The sequence below is a fragment of the Sminthopsis crassicaudata genome, chromosome 6 (assembly GCF_048593235.1).
Source record: "Sminthopsis crassicaudata isolate SCR6 chromosome 6, ASM4859323v1, whole genome shotgun sequence".
In the NCBI taxonomy this organism is placed as follows: domain Eukaryota; kingdom Metazoa; phylum Chordata; class Mammalia; order Dasyuromorphia; family Dasyuridae; genus Sminthopsis; species Sminthopsis crassicaudata.
In genome coordinates, this window is record NC_133622.1 from 181788180 (window position 1) to 181808575 (window position 20396).

The 20396-nt window shown below is 34.7% G+C and overlaps 1 protein-coding gene across 4 annotated transcripts in view; it reads left to right on the forward strand.

Moving 5' to 3' along the window:
* The window catches only part of TBC1D14 (TBC1 domain family member 14), a 121896-nt gene that overhangs the window by 15810 nt on the left and 85690 nt on the right, over window positions 1-20396 (forward strand). Inside the window, exon 1 of one of the 4 annotated variants that reach the window (XM_074272588.1) lies at window positions 20244-20352. The exons of the other annotated variants lie outside the window; for them this stretch is intronic. The gene's annotated coding sequence lies outside the window, so the exon portion shown is untranslated. Of the gene's footprint in view, window positions 1-20243; window positions 20353-20396 lie in introns of those variants that run through there. 4 annotated transcript variants of the gene reach the window in all.

Below are 20396 nucleotides of genomic sequence, written 5' to 3' on the forward strand. Positions count from 1 at the left end.
TTTTTGTTTAATCATAAATTCTTCCCCTTCTCCATGGATTTGACAGATAAACTATTCCTTGCTCTCTTACTTTGGTTATGGTATCATTCTTTATGTCTAAATCGTGTGCCCATTTTGACCTTTTGACCATTCCAGATGAATTTTATCATTATTTTTTTTAGCTCTATATAATAAGTTTTGGTAGTTTGTTTGATGTGGCACTGAATAAATAAATTAATTTAGATAGAATTGTCATTTTTATTACATTAGCTCTGTCTGGCTATGAGCAATTGATGTTTTTCCATTTGTTTAGATCTGACTTTATTTGTATAAAAAGAATTTTGTAATTGTATTCATATAGTTACTGGATTTGTCTTGACACGTAGACTCCCAAATATTATATATTGTCTACAGTTATTTTAAATGGAACTTTTCTTTCCATTCCTTGCTGATGGGCTTTGTTGGTGATGCTAATGATTTATGAGGGTTTATTTCATATTTTATTTTATATCCTGTAACTTTGCCAAAGTTGTTAATTATTTCAGGTAGTTTTTAGTTGATTATCGAGGATTCTTTAAGTCTATTATCATGTCATCTGTAAAAAATGATAGTTTTGCTTCCTTATTGCCAGTTCTAATTCCTTTAATTTCTTGTTCTTTTATTGCTAAAACTAACATTTCTAGAAGAATGTTAGATAATACTGGTAGTGATGGGAATCTTTGTTTAACCTTGATCTTATCAGGAAGGCTTCTAGCTTATCTCCATTACAGATAATGCTTGTTGATAATTTTAGATAGATATTACTTATCATTTTAAGGAAAACTTCATTTATTCCTGTGTTCTATAGTGTCTTAATTGGAATGGGTGCTGTTTGTCAAAACCTTTTTCTGCATCTGCATCAAAGTAATATGATTTCTCTTAGTAAATGTTGCCTTTTTAAAGATGGAAGAACTATCTCTAAATTATTCTTTTTCATTTAATTGCTTCTGAATTTCCCCATACTTCTAATTAAAGCAGTAAATATGTTTTCAAGCATTCTGGCCCAGATGAGTATGTGTTATTGTATACCAAATCTTCAAAAACTGTCTATTCCTTTTCTACTCCATTGTTACCAACAATGCATTGGCTCAGCTTTCCCTCCAAATCAGGAACAGGCTGTTCACACCCAGGAGAAATGTGCCAATCTGTTGATGTTTGGTCTTCTGATGGTTGTCATGTGTTGAGATTACCACTTTTGTTGAATGGTTGAGAATAAGTCTGTGATTGGTCCAGAACTTTGTGCCACACATTACCTTTGTCAGTCCACAAATGTGTGCACATTCCATGTACCAATGGAATCATTTTTGCAGAATTTTTGTGTTTCGACACAAGATGCATTCAGGGTTAGGTGATGCCGACAACTTTTAAGGCATCTTTTTTATTCCTTCCTCATACCATGAGGTAAGATGCAGTCCTTTAAAAAGCTATTCATATACCCAAGGGATTGCAGAATCCCATTGCTGCTTCAGGCCAATGAGAAGAATCTGTTGCTTAGGCCACATATACAGGATTGTGACTACAGTTCCCAGTGTATGCATACCTGCTGCTTTCTCGCTAGCCCTTTGCCACAGTACTTTGAGGCAGGTAAAAATAATAAGATAGTAAAATAGTGATTAAAAAGTGATAAATAATGCAATGATAAATATTAATTTTATTAATTAAAATAATGAAGTAGTAAAATTATAAAATGGCATGGGTGATGCCTTTTGACTCACATGTAAGTTGGATTTAAGTGAGGCAGAGTTGCATGAAGTTGTCAGCTTCACTCTCTCCTAGAGTCAAGATAAAAGTTTTTCCTTTTTGCCAGGACAAAAGCCAAGACAACTGATATTAGCTCTTGGATACAGTGGATAATCTGGTTTTGTGTGTGTGTGTGTGTGTGTGTGTGTGTGTGTGTGTGTGTGTGTCCAATCAAACTTTAAGTGTTCTAAAGTGCCTGTTTCCTTTGCCTCATGATTTGTTGATACAAAATGTTCGTATTTGCCTGTTTCACTAGGGTGGGCTTTCAAATGCTTGTTTAGACACTCCCCTAACACATGTGGAATTTGAAGCTCATTGGTTATTCTCAGCCTGGCCAAGATGGAATATCAGGGTGTGGCTGCTTTATGGGCATTGTGCATGCTACATCTTCTTGGTACTATGGGTGAGAGTTGGATAGCAGATGGACACCAAACCAGTACTAGTGCTCCCTTGAGCACTATATACCCCAAAGGAGGAATTATATAATCAAAAAATATATGTAGTGATTTTTTTGCATAAGAATAGGTATAATTGCCTCTATTTTGCTTCAAAATGTCACAGCTATCCTTTCTGTATTGTGGGGATCGTATGCTTCTAGGGTTGATGTGATTATGGGTTCCTATCAAGTTCCAAAGTATTTCATAGCCAGTTACTTTTGGAAATACTGATAAAGAATGGATGACTTAAAAGCTGATTTCATTGACTACAAATTTATAGTATATAACTTTAGCTGGCCCTCAGTGATGCTTGGCAGTCTTTCTTTCTCAGTTCTTATAGTTACTGTTATAAACTTTTTCCTTCCTTCAAACCCTGAGTAACAACTGACAACTTGTTTATTTCATTGAAAGATTGAGAGCATTCAAAACTAACTCCTTGACCTTTGTTTCTAGTGTTTTCCTTCTATCTTAAAAATGACAAGATATCCCTCTCTATTTACTGCACAGGCAAAAATTCTCTCACCTTACACATTTCCTCACCTGTGCCCTTGATTCCATTTTCTTTTGCTTATTTCAAAATCTTGTCCCAGAAATCATCCCTACTCTCTAGTATTTTTAGTATTTCTGCTGATTCTTTTCTTTTTGCTTGCAAATGTGCTTAGCTATCTTCAAGCCTACAAAATCCTTCTTTTTTCTGTTTTATTCAGTCCGGTTACCATCTCCCTCAATCTTACCGAATAATGTACTCTGCATGCTCATTTTCTTCCCTCTCCTGCCCCAATCAGATGGAAAAAAAATTGTCCATTAGTGTTCCAGTTGTCCAAGGAAAGTATTTATGTAGGAATCTAAATACCTTATGATTATTTTTGAAAATATTAAATTTTTAATTTTTCTTGTGTTAATAAATAATAGAAAAGATGTCAATATTGATTGAACTCATTTTACAAAGACAATCAAGTAACATTAATTGTCAGAAAAAGATCCCAGAAAGTACCTCTGCAAACATTTGACTGACTTACTAACTGAAGAGACGCTCAACAAAGACAGCAATGGATTAGAATACCTAATTCATAAAATCTTAGAAAGAGGAACAAAAGATAGTAATAAGCAGTATGATCTAAAAAATAAACATCTAGAGAATAAAACTAAACAAAGACTGGCAAGAAATACAACTGAGTAACATCAGCTAGCCCAATGGTGTAGAGACAAGAAGAATTAATTTTTGTTTTGTTTTAAATATTTTTATTTTCCCCAGTTACATTTTTTTCTTTTTTTTTTAATTTTTTATTATATATATATTTTTTATAATATTATCCCTTGTATTCATTTTTCCAAATTATCCCCCCTCCCTCTATTCCCTCCCCCCGATGACAGGCAATCCCATACATTTTACATGTGTTACAATATAGTCTAGGTACAATACATGTGTGTGAATATCATTTTCTTGTTGCACAATAAACATTAGAATCCGAAGGTACATGCAACCTGGGCAGACAGATATTAGTGCTAACAATTTACATTCACTTCCCAGTGTTTCTTCTCTGGGTGTAGCTACCTCTGTCCATCATTGATCAACTGGAAGTGAGTTGGATCTTCTTTATGTTGAAGATTTCCACTTCCATCAGAATACATCCTCATACAGTATTGTTGTTGAAGTGTACAGTGATCTTCTGGTTCTGCTCATTTCACTCAGCATCAGTTGATTTAAGTCTCTCCAGGCCTCTCTGTATTCCTCCTGCTGGTCATTTCTTACCGAGCAATAATATTCCATAACCTTCATATACCACAATTTACCCAACCATTCTCCAACTGATGGACATCCATTCATCTTCCAGTTTCTAGCTACAACAAAAAGAGCTGCCACAAACATTTTGGCACATATATGTCTCTTTCCGCTCTTTAGTATTTCTTTGGGATATAATCCCAGTAGTAGCGCTGCTGGGTCAAAGGGTATGCACAGTTTGATAACTTTTTGGGCATAATTCCAGATTGCTCTCCAGAATGGCTGGATTTTTTCACAACTCCACCAGCAATGTATTAGTGTCCCAGTTTCCCCACATCCCCTCCAACATTCATCATTATTTGTTCCTGTCATCTTAGCCAATCTGACAGGTGTGTAGTGGTATCTCAGAGTGGTCTTAATTTGCATTTCTCTGATCAGTAGTGATTTGGAACACTCTTTCATGTGAGTGGATATAGTTTCAATTTCTTCCTCTGAGAATTGTCTGTTCATATCCCTTGACCATTTATCAATTGGAGAATGGTTCGGTTTCTTATAAATTAGGGTCAGTTCTCTATATATTTTGGAAATGAGACCTTTGTCAGAACCTTTGTTTTTAAAAATATTTTCCCAATTTGTTACTTCCCTTCTAATCTTATTTGCATTAGTATTATTTGTACAGAAACTTTTTAGTTTGATGTAATCAAAATCTTCTATTTTGTGATCAATAATGATCTCTAATTCTCCTCTGGTCATAAATTCCTTCCTCCTCCACAAGTCTGAGAGGTAGATTATCCTCTGTTCCTCTAATCTATTTATTATCTCCCTCTTTATGCCTAAATCATGGATCCATTTTGATCTTATCTTGGTATATGGTGTTAAGTGTGGATCCATATCTAATTTCTGCCATACTAATTTCCAGTTTTCCCAACAGTTTTTTCCGAATAATGAAGTTTTATCCCTAATGTTGGAATCTTTGGGTTTGTCAAAGATTAGGTTGCTATATATGTATCCTTTTTTGTCCTTTGTATCTAATCTGTTCCACTGATCTACCGGTCTATTTCTTAGCCAATACCAAATGGTTTTGGTGACTGCTGCTATATAATATAGCTTTAGATCAGGTACACTTAGACCACCTTCCTCTGAGTTTTTTTTCATTAGTTCCCTTGCAATTCTCGACCTTTTATTCTTCCATATGAATTTTGTTGTTATTTTTTCTAGGTCATTGAAATAGTTTCTTGGGAGTCTGATTGGTATAGCACTAAATAAATAGATTAGTTTGGGGAGTATTGTCATCTTTATTATATTCGCTCGGCCTATCCAAGAGCATTGAATGTCTTTCCAATTATTTAAATCTGATTTTATTTTTGTGGCAAGTGTTTTGTAATTTTTCTCATATAATTCCTGACTTTTCCTTGGTAGATGGATTCCCAAATATTTTATATTCTCAACATTTGTTTGGAATGGAATTTCTTTTTGTATCTCTTGCTGTTGCATTTTGTTAGTGATATATAAAAATGCCGAGGATTTATGTGGATTTATTTTGTATCCTGCCACTTTGCTGAAATTTTGAATTATTTCTAGTAGCTTTTTAGCAGAGTCTTTGGGGTTCTCTAAGTATACCATCATGTCATCTGCAAAAAGTGATAGTTTAATTTCCTCATTTCCTACTCTAATTCCTTGAATCTCTTTCTCGGCTCTTATTGCCGAGGCTAGCGTTTCTAGTACTATATTGAATAGTAATGGTGATAGTGGGCAACCTTGTTTCACTCCTGATCTTACTGGGAAAGGTTGCAGTTTATTTCTATTGCATATTATGCTTACTGAAGGTCTTAAATATATGCTCCTGATTATTCTAAGGAATAGTCCATTTATTCCTATACTCTCAAGAGTTTTTAGTAGGAATGGATGTTGGATTTTGTCAAATGCTTTTTCTGCATCTATTGAGATGATCATATGGTTCTTATTAATTTGATTATTAATATGGTCAATTATATTAATAGTTTTCCTAATATTAAACCAGCCCTGCATTCCTGGAATAAATCCTACTTGATCATAGTGTATTATCTTGGAGATGATTTTCTGAAGTCTTTTTGCTAATATCTTATTTAAGATTTTAGCATCAATATTCATTAAGGAGATTGGTCTATAATTTTCTTTCTCAGTTTTCGATCTACCTGGTTTAGGTATCAGTACCATGTCTGTGTCATAAAAGGAGTTTGGTAGGACTCCTTCATCCCCTATTTTTTCAAATAATTTATATAACATTGGGGCTAATTGTTCTTTAAATGTTTGGTAGAATTCACATGTGAATCCATCTGGCCCTGGGGATTTTTTCCTGGGGAGTTGATTAATAGCTTGTTCTATTTCTTTTTCTGAAATGGGACTATTTAAGCAATTTATCTCCTCCTCTGTTAATCTAGGGAGCCTATATTTTTGGAGGAAGTCATCCATTTCACTTAAGTTATCAAATTTATTGGCATAAAGTTGGGCAAAGTAACTCCTTATATTCTCTAATTTCCTCTTCATTGGTGGAAAGATCCCCCTTTTCATTTGTAAGACTAACAATTTGATTTTCCTCTTTCTTTTTTTTGATCAAATTTACCAAAGGTTTATCTATTTTATTGGCTTTTTCATAAAACCAACTCTTGGTTTTATTTATTAATTCAATAGTTTTTTTACTTTCAATATTATTGATTTCTCCTTTTAATTTTTGTATTTCAAGTTTAATTTTTGGTTGGGGGTCCCAGTTACATTTTAAAAAGTTTTTATATTTGTTTTTAAAATCTTGAGTTCCAGATTCTCCCCCTTCCTCTCCATTCCCCCCATTGAGAAGGTCAATGTGAAGTTGTGCAAAATATCTCTGTGTACATAGTACATTTCACTTTGAGCTCATGTAGGACTTTCCACATTAAAAAAAATGTAAACAATTATTATAGTATTATTTATGCTATCTGGGACAATGGGATCACTATTGTGGATCCTAATTTTGTCTGGGTTTATTTAGGGGGAGAAAAGGACTAAAGAGAACAAAGGGATGGAAAGTAGCTGGCTTCACCAAACTGCACATTGAGGTGATCTTTTGTGGGAGGTGACATAGTTATATGGCATTGAAGCATAAAGGTACAAATTATCTAAGAGTAGAGGAATATATCAAAGGGATGGGAAAATGAAGCTTTATTAATACCAAAATAAGTCAGCCAAGAGAACCTAATAACTACAGATGTTTCTATTCAATTTTTACTAAATCTTATGTGAATTATCAAGGGCATCCTTAATTGAGAGTATAAAGGAACAAGCAGTATTTCACAAGCAATAAACAACAAACCGTGTACTTAGCTTTTGAATGAAGGTTAGGGAATTGGCTAATTGTTGATTATGAAGAAGCATTTGATAGGAAGAGCAATGATCTTAAAAGATCTCTTTTTAACAGGGTATCTCCCATCTGGACAGCTAGGTGGAGCACTTTGCTTGGAGTCAGGAAGAGTCATTTTCATGAATTCAAATCTAGCCTGAGACACTTACTATGTGATCCTCTTTGCCTCAGTTCCTCATTTGTAAAAATGAACTGGAATGGGAAATGGCAAATAACTCCAGTGTCTTTGCCCAGAAAACCTCAGATGGGGTCATGAAGAGTCAGACATGATTTGAAGTGACTGAACAACATCTCCCATTCATATAGCAGAGTCATTCAAGATTTCCTTAAAAAATAAAACTAGAGAAACAGCCCTGTTCTATGCCCTTATGATATTACATGTCAAACAAAGCATAAAACAGGAAATGTAGACTAGCCAGAGATGCTCAGCTGTTGTGTGGATGATCTGGTAGAATTCATGTTGAAGAGATTCCCTGTTGATAGTGAGCTTTCCCAGATGCATCATTTTGCAGATTTTATTAAGTCCCAGAACATTGCAGACCTTCCTCTAAGAGCTTTATAATAACTCAAAAGTTTGATTTGATTATCAACACAAGAAAGATCAAGTGGATAAGACTGTTTGTTAGCCCAGCCTGCTAATGTATTTGGATATGTCAAGGGCAGGAAATAAGTACATCTAGAAAATGAGTTGGGCCCAAAATTAAAGAAGGGAAGAGTCAACTGGATTGCCTTCTGGAAAACTGAAATATTATTTTAATGGTCTCAAGCTTCCTATGAAACCAGAGACCCGTCTTTTTATTATCATCAATATTCTACCAGTGTTGCCATAAAAAGGAAAAAAATTAGAATGTCAGCAAAATCAACCAAAACACCTATTGGCAGTAGATATAACATTCCAAACTATAGTCTGCTTCTTCAGCAAAAGAAGAGTTCATTTTCTCTTCTCTGAGAACAGCTTAGGCCATTAACATAAAGCATTGTTCAGTTTAATCTTTTTCTTTTACATACTTTTGTTATTGTGAATATTTTGTTCCTTGATTTATTTTACTCTGCATTTATTCATATAAATCTCTGTTTTTTCTGAATATGTCATAGTCATCATTTCTTACTTAATAATTATCTTACATTCGTGTACTCTGATTTGTTTAGTTATTTCTCAGCAGATGGACACCTACAGTGCTTCTAGTTTTTTTGCTATGACAAAAAGTGTTGCTGTGAATATATCCTATATCTGTATGTCTATCTCTCTATCTGACCTTCCTTTCTGTCTTTGATTTCCTTGGAATACATGCCTAAAATAGTTCCTCAAAGGAGCAAGTAGGACTTCCAGCTGTGGAAAAACCTGTCAGCCCATCCTGGCCCATCCCAGCCCATCCCAGGGCTCCTCCCTTCTTCATACAACTCACTTTCTGAGAGGAACTTGATTTTTATACTCTTCCCTGCACTGCACACTATCCAAGCTCCCTTGGGGTAGGGAAGGAGATGCTATGGTCCTACCTTTTTTGCTCCTGTAGGAGCTGACTGAAGGTCTAGATCCTCCTTTACTGCTTAGGCTCTCATAGGCACTGACATTGCTGCTGAGCACAGTGGGCAGTTTGTGCCCCTTCCAATATTATTGTTTTGGGAACTGGGAGACTATATGCTACTGCTGCATTGTCCTGCAGGGACTGCAGAATTGTGTGCTCTAAAGTGGCAGTCTTATGCACCCTTGTCCTAGCTGTAGGAGTTGTCCATAGTTGAGGGCAATAACTGACGAGAGTAGGGGGTGAGAGAATAAAAGTGTGATGTTAGGCAGTATGTTGCCAACCTCTTACCCATATTAGTCAACCAAGACAATAACCAAATGTGATGAGTGCTGTATAAAGTACTGAAGCATTTTTTTTTTGTCAAGATGCTTCAAATATCAAATTCAACGACTTTTGAGACAGGAATATGGAGGCGGTACCACTGTATCCAAGTTTTGTGAGAGAGTCCCAATTTCAACAAAAAAGCTTTTGAAGAATTGGTTACTATAAATGTTATTGATCTGGGAGTTAGTTTTTTTAACATGTAAGTAGATCACTGAATCTTTTTATAATTAGGAAATCTTGTGGAACTTTGGAATATGCCATTTTATTTTAAAAACACTTTTTATACTGCTATTCTTGTCCAACATTTTTATATAAAATTCTTGATATAATAAAAACTTCAAAAAAAGAGAACATTTCCATATATAAACATAGAACAGAAAAAGAAGATAATTTATAAAATTACTAATCTATTTTATATATACACTTGCCTAACTCTTAGCTTATTCCCATGTATTCTGGGTTCTGTTTTTTTTTTTTTGTTTGTTTTTTTTTTTGTATCCAGATAATTAATTTATGTGTGATTAATTTTCAAGCATTTTATCAGTTTATCAACATGCTTTTGCCTCTGTGAAGTTAGGAGCTCTTTCATTTGATATCCTACAGGTTTAATTATCTAAATGACTCTTTACTCTGCCACTTACTATTTATTTGACCTTGGGGGACTCCCTTAACTTTACTATTATTGGATTTGGTTTCCTCATCTGAAAAAATGAGAGACTTGGACTAGATGACCTCTAAGATTTCTACTAGCTCTTGATCTATCAGACTATGATCCACTTGAGGCTTTATAGAATTTAGTTCTGGCCTTTAGTTTTCTCGTAAGATTTAGAAACTTTTAAAAATATGTTGATAAAAGAAGAGAAATGCCATTTTTAATTAATTCCATTCCTCTCTCATGTTATTTGGAAACATTCTGGTTGGTCTAGATGTTGGACAAATATTTATTATTTTGATTGTTTTTAAAAAGAACTCTCATTCATGCTTTCAATAATAGCAAAATGCTGTGAAGAAGTTAGCTTATGCTCATTAGCAAGCTACTGTCTTGAATATTCTCTCTTTTAAATTCTGATCCTTAGATTTTAGCAATGTCAGCATCTTTAGTAATACTTGGTAATCTCTGCTTATAGTATGCATATTTATAAATAATGTAGATTGCATCAACAAATGACCTAGTTCCTGTGATGTCAAGTATGCTGGTTTAAATCTCAGGGCTGAACCTTTGCTGTTGATTGTCTGAATGAGTACTCTTGACTTTGCTGTGACTCAGTTTCCTCATCTATAAAATGAAGATGTTGGAGAGTAAAAATGTGATACAAATACTGAATCTGGGATCAGAGGTTTTGGTTTAAAATCCTAGCTTTGGAACTCTGGGTGACCTTGGGCAGGTCATCTAACACCTCTAGGCCTCATTTCATCTGTAAATTGAGGAGATTGAATTTGGGTAATCTCTTGGGGATCTTTCAATTCAAAGTCTTGTTCCTGACTGAATAATCTCTTAGCTCCCTTTCACCTCTAAATCCATGACCTTAAAAAGATCTTGGACTATATCTTTGACTCTTCATTCCACTTTTGATACTGCTTTTTTATTTTGAATAGGAAGAAAGTTTCTATCGCCTCCCTTTCTTGCCCCCTAATAAATCTGCCTAGTTATAAGTCATAAAAACTTCTTTCCTCTTTATTCTGATTTTTAAAATTATTAAGTGGAGGAAAGGATGGATTGAGCATGGATATTTGTGTTAATCTTATCCATACTTAGAGAAGAATGACTTCAGAAATTGAAAAATGATTACATTTAAGTTTCCTCAGAGTTAGGGACAGCTAGGTGGCACAGTGGATAGAGCACCAGCCCTGAATTCAGGAGGACCTGAGTTCAAATTTGGCCTCAGATACTTAGCACTTCCTAGCTGTGTGACCCTGGGCAAGTCACTTAATCCCAGCCTGGGGGGCGGGGGGGGGGGGAAGTTTCCTCAGAATTGTGCCATCCTGCAGCCATCACTTCTGTTTATATCTCTTCTGAAGGCTTATTTCAACCAGACTCTGTGTGTAATATAGGAAAGGAGGGAATAAGTTAATGAGTTAAGTCTATGTGTGTATTTGAAGGTCATTATTTACCTTGAGGTTTTTTTTCCTTTCAGATTCCAAAAGTTTTGAGCAGGTTTCCTTTGGAGAAGTCAGCAGTTCCCTTAGTTCTAGCTCATTGTTTGATTCTCCCCACAAAGTAAATGTGAGACAGTGCAAATGTGCTTTGGTGTTCAGAAGTAATAGGAAAGCGATAATAAAGTAGAAGAGCAGGGTTGATGAATTATTGTGTCATTCATTATGAAAATGGCAAAAAGCAGTATGTCTATATCTAACTTGGGCAGCATGCAGTAGTGTGATATGAGTACTATAATAATATTCTGCTACTAATTTTCTTCCTCTTTGATGATAGTGGGTTGACTTCTTGGAAGTATCCTGAAACTGTCTTAAGGGAAAAGTTGCCTAACTTAAATTTGATTGGTTTCAATGTTCCTGAAACCTGTTACATGAAAGGAAATAGATGTAATTGAGGTCTGACTATATATGTTTATGTGAATTTATATGTATTAGAAATATCGTATTGGGACAACTGGATGGCACAGTAGATAGAGCATCAACCCAGGAGTCAGGAGGACGTTAGTGAGTTCTAATCTGGTCTCAGATACTTAATATTTGCTAACAGTGTGACCCTGAACAAGTCACTTAACCCCAATCTGCCTCACAAAACAAAAAAGAAATGACTTGTATTCACATAAAATTATAAGAAATCATCTATTTTACCAAGAACTCCGTTGATTCATTAATGAATACAAGAAGGATTTTATTTTTACATTCTTGCAAGAATGGATCTCTAGCTGAATAGACAGCTTTAAAACTCCAAAGGCAACATTTTATTTCTCCTGAAGCACCACAAGTCCCTCCCCTAATTTCTCATTAATTGGATGATGCAAAAGTTAGCCAGTCCCTGCTTCAAAGGAGTTTACATTCTAAAAGGGGAAGCTAACAGAGGAGGGCTAAGGGCAGAAAATCTAAGATTCTTTTCAAATCTCAGGCCATTATTCCTGATTACAAAAATCAGTGCCTGTCCCCAAGGACATTCTTTTTGGGGAAAACCACCTTCAGTCTTGATTATTCCTTGATGTCCTTTTGTGTTTCAGGTTTGTTTCTTTTCTCCAACTTAATTTTCATAACTGTGGACACCAAGTAAATGCCCATCCATTTCTCACAATTTCCCCCCTTTTAAAATTTTTAAAAATCTGGTTTCCACATTCTTTTCTCGAATTTGTCTAATACATTTTACATCCCACTTCATAAAAGTCTATTAACCTCTGCACAGATATCCTTACATAGGATGAATAATTAATACCTAGATTCTCTGCTAATTCTTCTGACAGGACTGTATGGAGTATCTTCCTTTTCCTGCCAATAACTTGTCCAGAATCAATCTATTGACCCATGCATTCTGCTAGTAGCATCTAACTACCCTGTACTCCCTTCCCTGCCTTTCGGTGTAATCTATCCAATAACATTTACTCACCAGAGCAAGAATGATCCAAATCAAGAGTTAGATTTCTTGAATTTATCAGTTATTATCCTTGATTAATTCTTCCTGATTCGGTCTTACTTTCTTCATTGAATGCCAGGGTAAAAGGAATAGCCATTTGGGTCGATGCACAGGTGCCCACTCAGTTCGCATGCAAAGCAGATTTGAGAGTGCTGCCTCCAACAATATCACCCGAGATTTGCTTGGGGTATGCTCATCTCTGAGAAATTGAAAGAGCTATCATCAGTTACATTCCAGACTGAGGTGTATGCTACTAACTACAGTCCCTAGATTTTGGGACTTTTTAAAAACCCTTCCATGAGAGGTAAACTAATTGTTCTCCAGAGCTAAGGGGCTAGTATAGCCTGGTTTGTTTCCTCACAGAAGGGATTAGGTAGAACAAAGCATTGCATTTTTCCCCAGGAATGTTGTTTTGGGAACAGGAGGAATTCACTCTCATGTTTTTCTGAACCCAAAGGGAATGGTACTATCTGGACATGAGGCGACCTTTAGCACAGACATAGAAATTGATTTTTGTTCAGATTCTTTACCTCATACTTTACCAATTCTACTTAGGTACTGGTGTCTATCGCTTGTCTTAAGTCCTTGATTTGTTTCCAAATCTTCCTAAAACATCTATACCTGTTACATATATTCCCAATTACTCTTTGATATGCATTTTCTAAGTGTTCAGCCTTTGTAGCAAACCAAACATCGTTACAGATTGGACAGTCAGTTCCATAAAACCCTCTCTGGACACATATATTTATTGTACTTACTTGACAGCTAATCAAACCTTTATAATTCTATAATTTGACAAGCATCAAACTGAATTGTTTATGGGGTATTCTTCTCAGCAATATTAACCCAAATCTTAACCTGATGCCTCCTATCCTGAGTCCCAAATACTGTTGTAGCAAGGGAGTAACATCAATCCTATATAATCTTTCCCCTTCATAGAATTGATGAACTCCTTACAGGGAATCCACTCTGACATTGGGTAGTTTGGGGCCATACACCAATCAGTTCCAGTTCATTCTCACATCATTGGGGCCTAGAGTCTTTTGGGGTGTGGGGTAATGATCTCATCTTCTGAAACTTCCTGCTGAGAATGGGCATTGAGCTCTCATTTGTAGGGGGTTGAGCTGATTGAAAATGTAGTAGATTGAGTCAGACCCCTGAAGCTGGTCAATTTCTCGTGCTGGTCATTTGAAGGTAAATTGATCAAAGCCTAACGGAAAATAAACCTAAGAGAACTCGAGAGAGAGAACCTAAAAAGTAGTTTTTAAAAAGAGGGAATCCTATCAGAATAAAAGAGGGAAAGTCTTTCTGCCAGTATTTTTTTTTCCTAGACAAGTTTTCCTCTTGGCTCTGGGATTAGAAGCTATCCTGAGAGTGTTTCTGAGTTTCCATTGGAAAAACCTCTCAGAACAGAGGAAGAAGATATTTCCCCTCTTTTGCCAGAGTCTGTTGTAAGATGGACTGGGAGAGGCCAGTATAGATTGACCTGCAACTTTTCATATAAATTATTAAAAAGGAAACATGTTTGTGCCATAGGACACACTATACAAACAAATGTTATTCCATATTAGTAACAAACTTAAATAAAATTGACTTTCCCATAATGTAACAATATTCTATAGGTCAATTTACATGATCTCTAAGAAAACTTGAATACACTAAAATCCTCTTCTCTAAACCATATTAAAGATGTTTCAGTTTCAGTTTCAATAATCAATAAAATTATAGGTCCCACAGTCAGTTTTATCAATTATTCTTACATTATTTTGAAACCTTTAAGGACCTTATTTACTACAGACATACACATCTAGCAACACATAACTAGGCCAAATTCTCACCTAATTATTTAAGATATAATGACTACATATTTTCAGATTGAAAACAGCAAGCTAGTACATACTTGAATTGCATTGACTACTTACTCTGATTATAGAAATTTGCTATAAAAGGAAAAAGCAGGAGCATTATTATAATAGCTAACAATCCAATAGTATTTCTCTCAAATGGTAAGTTACTAACTTAATTGAGAGAATCATTCCCAAATTCAAAACTCAAAACAGTATCAGTTATGCAAGTTTCACTAATCGGAGGTTTTCCATCCTAAACTTTCTGTGCCATGTGCCTGCACAGCACAGCCAAAACTAGATGCAGGACAGTCAGCATAAAATTCTGCTCTAGGTATTTCAAGAAAGCTGTAGATCATATTTGCTGTCATATTCATAAATAGTGAGATCAGGATGCAATAATTTTTAAAAGTTCTTGCATTGGTAAGCAGTACACAGTCTCACAAATGACTATGCTTTAAACCAACCAATGACTTGGAAAATAAAAACAAACATTCAATTAATAATGCCATATAAAGAAGAAGAGATTGGAATTTTATACCTAGAACCAAGTTTTTTTTTTTTTTTCCCCCTACAAATCTGGCAAGTTTACAATTTAAGGGAAGAAACCCTAGAGCAGGGGCTAAGTCTACTACCTGTATCTATCCAACCCTATCTTAGAGTTCTTTTTGGCTTACACACACACACACAAATTATAAATTTTAGGTTTCAATATTATGACAATAACACCAAATAACTTAATTAGCAACCTCACATTTTTCATAAGCAATAACTAGATATAATCCATCACAAAAATGAAATCTTGTCATTTACAGTCAAGTTTCTAATTTTAACACACACCTCAATTGAAAAAGTTATTTTAAAAATCAATACTTTAGCTTGTGAGATTCTGACTGGATGTTCCATTCAAACTCAATTATCTCTTAGTTGTTTCTAAATTCACTCAAACCAGAAAAGAGTCCATTTCCACCTCAAGAATGCAGGCCTTTTCATCTTGATGTCACCAGCTCAGCCCCACAAACCTGACTCCTGTTAATGTCAATACTATAATACAATAATAATTGCCCTTTTATTCTTATTGCTTTTACAGCCAATTTTTCTTGTTCCTTGGTTTTTTTAAAACTTTCTACAAAATTTTATCAACTCTACCCTTTAAGTGTATATCTTTGTTAAAGGAGAATGTAAGAGAAACCTTAAGTTTCACAATATAGGTAATATCTAAATAATTTTGGGCTAAATTTCACAAAACTTATACATATGTCCATCAGAGTGGACAAAATTTCAAAGCATAGCTCATATAATTTTTATGAATTGCTCAATATACAATTTAGAAAGCAACATAATACCTTAAATATATTCCATTTAAGTATGAGATACAAACATATGACCTCTTTAGGTAAGTTACCAGAGAGCTGTTTTAATATCCTCAAAATAAACAACTTCAAATCAAATAAAGATTTAAATTTCTAGTAGCAATACTTCTAGTAGAAATGCAGACATTTCTAAAATCTTATCCCCAAATGCATATTCAATTTATATTTAAGCACAAAAATTTGTCACATTTTTGGGAGAAAACTCTTCTCCCTCAAAAATTCCATTTTCCTTGAATGAAGAATCCTTGAAATGGCAGTAAACTATTTGAAACCTGAGATGGAGACAGGCCCCTGGGAGCAAAATGGCAATGACTCCTATCTCTCTTCCCCTACCCCTCTAAAGTTTGTGCTCTAACCTAAACCCATGTGAACTGCTGTATAGGGAAGAGGGAAAGATTTTAAAGTGTAAAGTTGGATTTCCCTAGATTTCCACAAGCCATGTGGAGATAGACTATATCCTTTTTTTTTTTTTTTTTTTTTTTTTACAGAATTCAGAATCCTTGGAGAAGAATTTTGGGACTCTGGAGGGGATTGCCATACTTAACAAACATATTTAAATCCCAAAATGGCCAGATCTTTTCTTTTGTAATTAAGCCGACTAAGGGAAACAGAAGACAAAAAACAGACTCATACTCACACAAACTGCTTTTAAATTCTTTTATTTTCTGTCTAGTTGAGCTGTTCCTTCCTACTTCCTAAAGAAGCACCTCTTCTCTTCCAGAACCCCATTTCTTTACTGCTTCTTTCCTAGAATTTCTTTTAAATTTCTCTTGTGCATACCCTCCCTGCATCACATTTTGAAAAATCTCCACACTCCAGTGATCCCAGATCACTAATATTTACTCAACTCTAGATTTCTTGACATCACTCTTCTAGGACTATATAAGAGGTATGCATCCCAGCGATTTCCACTCCTTGGTGCCATTATTCTTACCAATTCTTATCAATCTGTCTTGAATCCTCAAACCGTTTTTACCCTGGATCTGTGCACAGAGTTGCCTGGCTGCTGTAGAATGTATTCTATTTTCCTTCCTGATTTCTTGGATTCATCAGTGACCTTACTTACTAACATGGTCCTAGGATCTTTGACAGTCTATGAGTGGGAGAAGTCGGAGCTGAACCACGGGGTTTAGTGAAATCAACTATCAGTGGGACTCATCTCCTCATGCTTCAACAGGGGGCCATTCCCAACTCATAATGTCTGGATCCTGGACAGAGCCCCTCTTTGTAAGATACAAAATATCTTACCAAGAACTACTGACTCACAGATGAATGCAGGAATATTTTATTTTACCTTCTTGTAATAATGGGTCACATTTTTGAAACCTCAAAGGGCCGCATTTTATTTTCTCTCCTGAAACACAAGTCCCAACCCCTGATTTCCCTTTGATTGGATGTTACAGAAGTCAGCTATTCCTTTCCCCAAAGGAACGTATATTCTAAAAAGGGGAACCTAACCTAGGGAGGTCTAAGAGCAGAAAACAAAAGATTCTTTTCAAATCTCAGGCCATTAATCCTGATTACAAAGGTCACTCCCTGTCTTCAAGGACATTCTTTTGGGGCAAGATAACCTCCATCTCTGATTATTCCTTGATGTCCTTGTAGGTTTCAGGGTTTCCAATTTGTTTTATTTCCCAATTTAATTTTTGTAACTCTGGAGACCAAATAAATGCCCATTCATTTCTCACAAAATGAATTTTAATGAATTATTGGAAGATCTCTATAGTAATCAGAAGATTTAAAATTTAAAGAGATTGTCAGAAGATTAACTATGCTAGTCCAGGTCTAGACTTTCTGGTTTATTAAAATAATTTTATTATCTTTTTTTTTTTTTTACTTCTAATTATAGGTTTTATAGAAACTCCAAAAAGGGTTAATATTAAATCAGTATGAATTTATGGGATCTATTAAAGAAACTAGAAGTAGATGAATATTTTACCTTTTATTGTTTCTGTTATTGAGAACAAAGCTTGTATTATTTTTTTCTTCCTAGGCAGTATAATTTGGCTTCACATTTGTATGGGATTATTCTGATTATTTATTTTGTAAAAGGTCATTTGTCACCAGTAAACTTGTTTCTTGTTTCCTCCTTATTCAGTAAGACAATAGCAGATGGAAAATAGTTAGCATTTATTTTTATTTTTAAAACTTATTTCATTATTTTATTTTATTTTTGTAAAATTATAGAACCATTTTCCTTCTCTTTCCTGCCTTTGATTTCCTTACAAAAGAACATCTGAAATGCCTTTAAATGTGATTGGGGAAGTTGGAAACACAGGGAGTTGGTTTACTTAGTGCCCACCTCAGTTCTTGGCAGACCAGTCAGATCACATTGTAATTATTAAAATTTCAGTCACATACTAGTTGAGGAAAAATTGAGGTCTGTTTTAGGATCAGTTAAATAGTTACAATTTTATCATTGTAAGATCCTTTACAAACAATCAAATTTTGTTGTTATTACAAGTGGAAAACTTTTGTAACTTGCAACGGGTTTAGAACTGAATGCTCAGCTGAGTGTTTTGAGATTAAGTTATGAATTGTTCTTATGAATGTGGCTTAATGGACAATATTCTATATTCAGCCCAATGTGTCTTTTGGAAACAGAAAATTTAAATGTCATGTAGTTATAATTCTCCCCTTATTAAATATTATAAACAACTTTATTAAGTTCAAACAGCTTTCCTTTAAATTTGGGCTGCATTTAATATCAAATGTAAAATGTGTCAGAAATTTTTTCCTGATATATAAAAATCTATATTGATATTTGTGAAAGTTGTACTAACAGATTTTATCCTTTGAACTCTTTGAATTTTTATCTCCAAGTTTAGAATGCAGTTCTGTTTGTGACCAAAATGAACCTGTTTTTAATGAGCAAGTTTCAGTGGGTGTGTACAGCCCCACCTGGCTTTTGGCTCAACCCTTCCCTTAGATTAAGGTAAAGTAAGCACCAGTCTTCTCTATTTACACTGAGGAAGAGGCTAGTTTATTCAACTGTCAAAACCTTAACTTTCAGGCACTTTTATGAAGTAACATTTTAAAATTGAAGCAGCTGATTTTTCTTTGGACGGTGACCGTGAAGGACTTGTCAAGAGAATGTTTAATCCAGAGTACAAGTTTACCGGCAATTGGCTTTTTATATTTGTGCTGTTACAATAGAAGCTATGGCTGTCTCACCTTTACTCCTGTTAATGGACAGGTTTGTCGTCACATACTTAAATATCCTTTTGTCTTTCTGAATGTCTTTGGTAATTGATAATTTAAAAAGAAGTGTATAAAATAAATTTTCAAATTTAGCTTACGATCATGGGGAAAAATACTTGAGTGGGTTGAGTGCAACATTATTTTTGTATAAACTTTAAAAAACTTTTATAGGTGCATTGCTTGCTTTTAATAAGGGTATAAGGTCTTTTCATTGTGAGCTGCTTAATTGCTGATTTTTAAAATAGATTTTTTTTTCAGGAAACTTTCCAGCTCTTCAGTAGTGGTTTGTGAGAAATTGGGTATTCCCATACTTGTGATTGAATAGGGAAGTAAAACCTCTGTCTTCCTCATTCTTTCATGTATTCCTTGAAAAAGGTAAACCTCCTTACAGAAACTTAGGGAATCCTTGCTGAGATTTTTCTCTTTTCCTGAAAGCAGATCTTTATTTCCTTCTTCTTTCCATGTAAGTGTATAGGAAGATGGTAAAGATTACAATTCTCTTTGGGGACTGGCTTCAAGATGCCAGAAAGTGCTGGGGAGTACCCGAGACTTTTCCCCCGTATTTCTCACTCTACCCTAGTTTCCCATAGACTCTTTTTTAACCTTAGATAAAAGTTAGTAATATTGATTTAGAAATAATCTGTCAAATAGGCATCTTAGAAAAAATTTAAACAATATTGTATTCTGTCTTAGACAAGACAAACTGAAAATTATACCAGAAATTATACCAGAAAAGAGGATTTTATTTTTCCCTTGAAGAACTAAAGAGTTTTTTAGTGAGGTTTGTAGTTAGATTTAAGGAACTAAATTCTAAGGAATTTTAAGTTGTTTTTACTTGTCCCGTGTCTCACTTACACAGACATTTTCATGTCTTGAACATGAAGGAGAAAAGGTCAAAGAAATTTTGAGTCAATGATTAAAGTATTATTATCATCTAGTGGGTTTAAATATGTTGTGTGTTTTAGAGTAGGAGTTTGAAGCATTTTTGTGTTAATGACCCTTGGAAACTGTAACTTCTCAACTCCCCAAGTCACCTGAATTTTGGTGACTTGTGAAACCTGTTTATCCAGATATGGAAATTACTTACTTTACTTAAACCCTTCCTTCTATGATTGCTTTATTTTGCTATATTACAATGACTGTGAGCCTCACCATTTAGAAGCACTTGAAAATTTTCAGCTTTTTTTTTTCCCACTTTTAATGATGTCAGGTAAGCTTTTTTTTTTCTTTATCTGTAAAAGGAGGTGACATGTT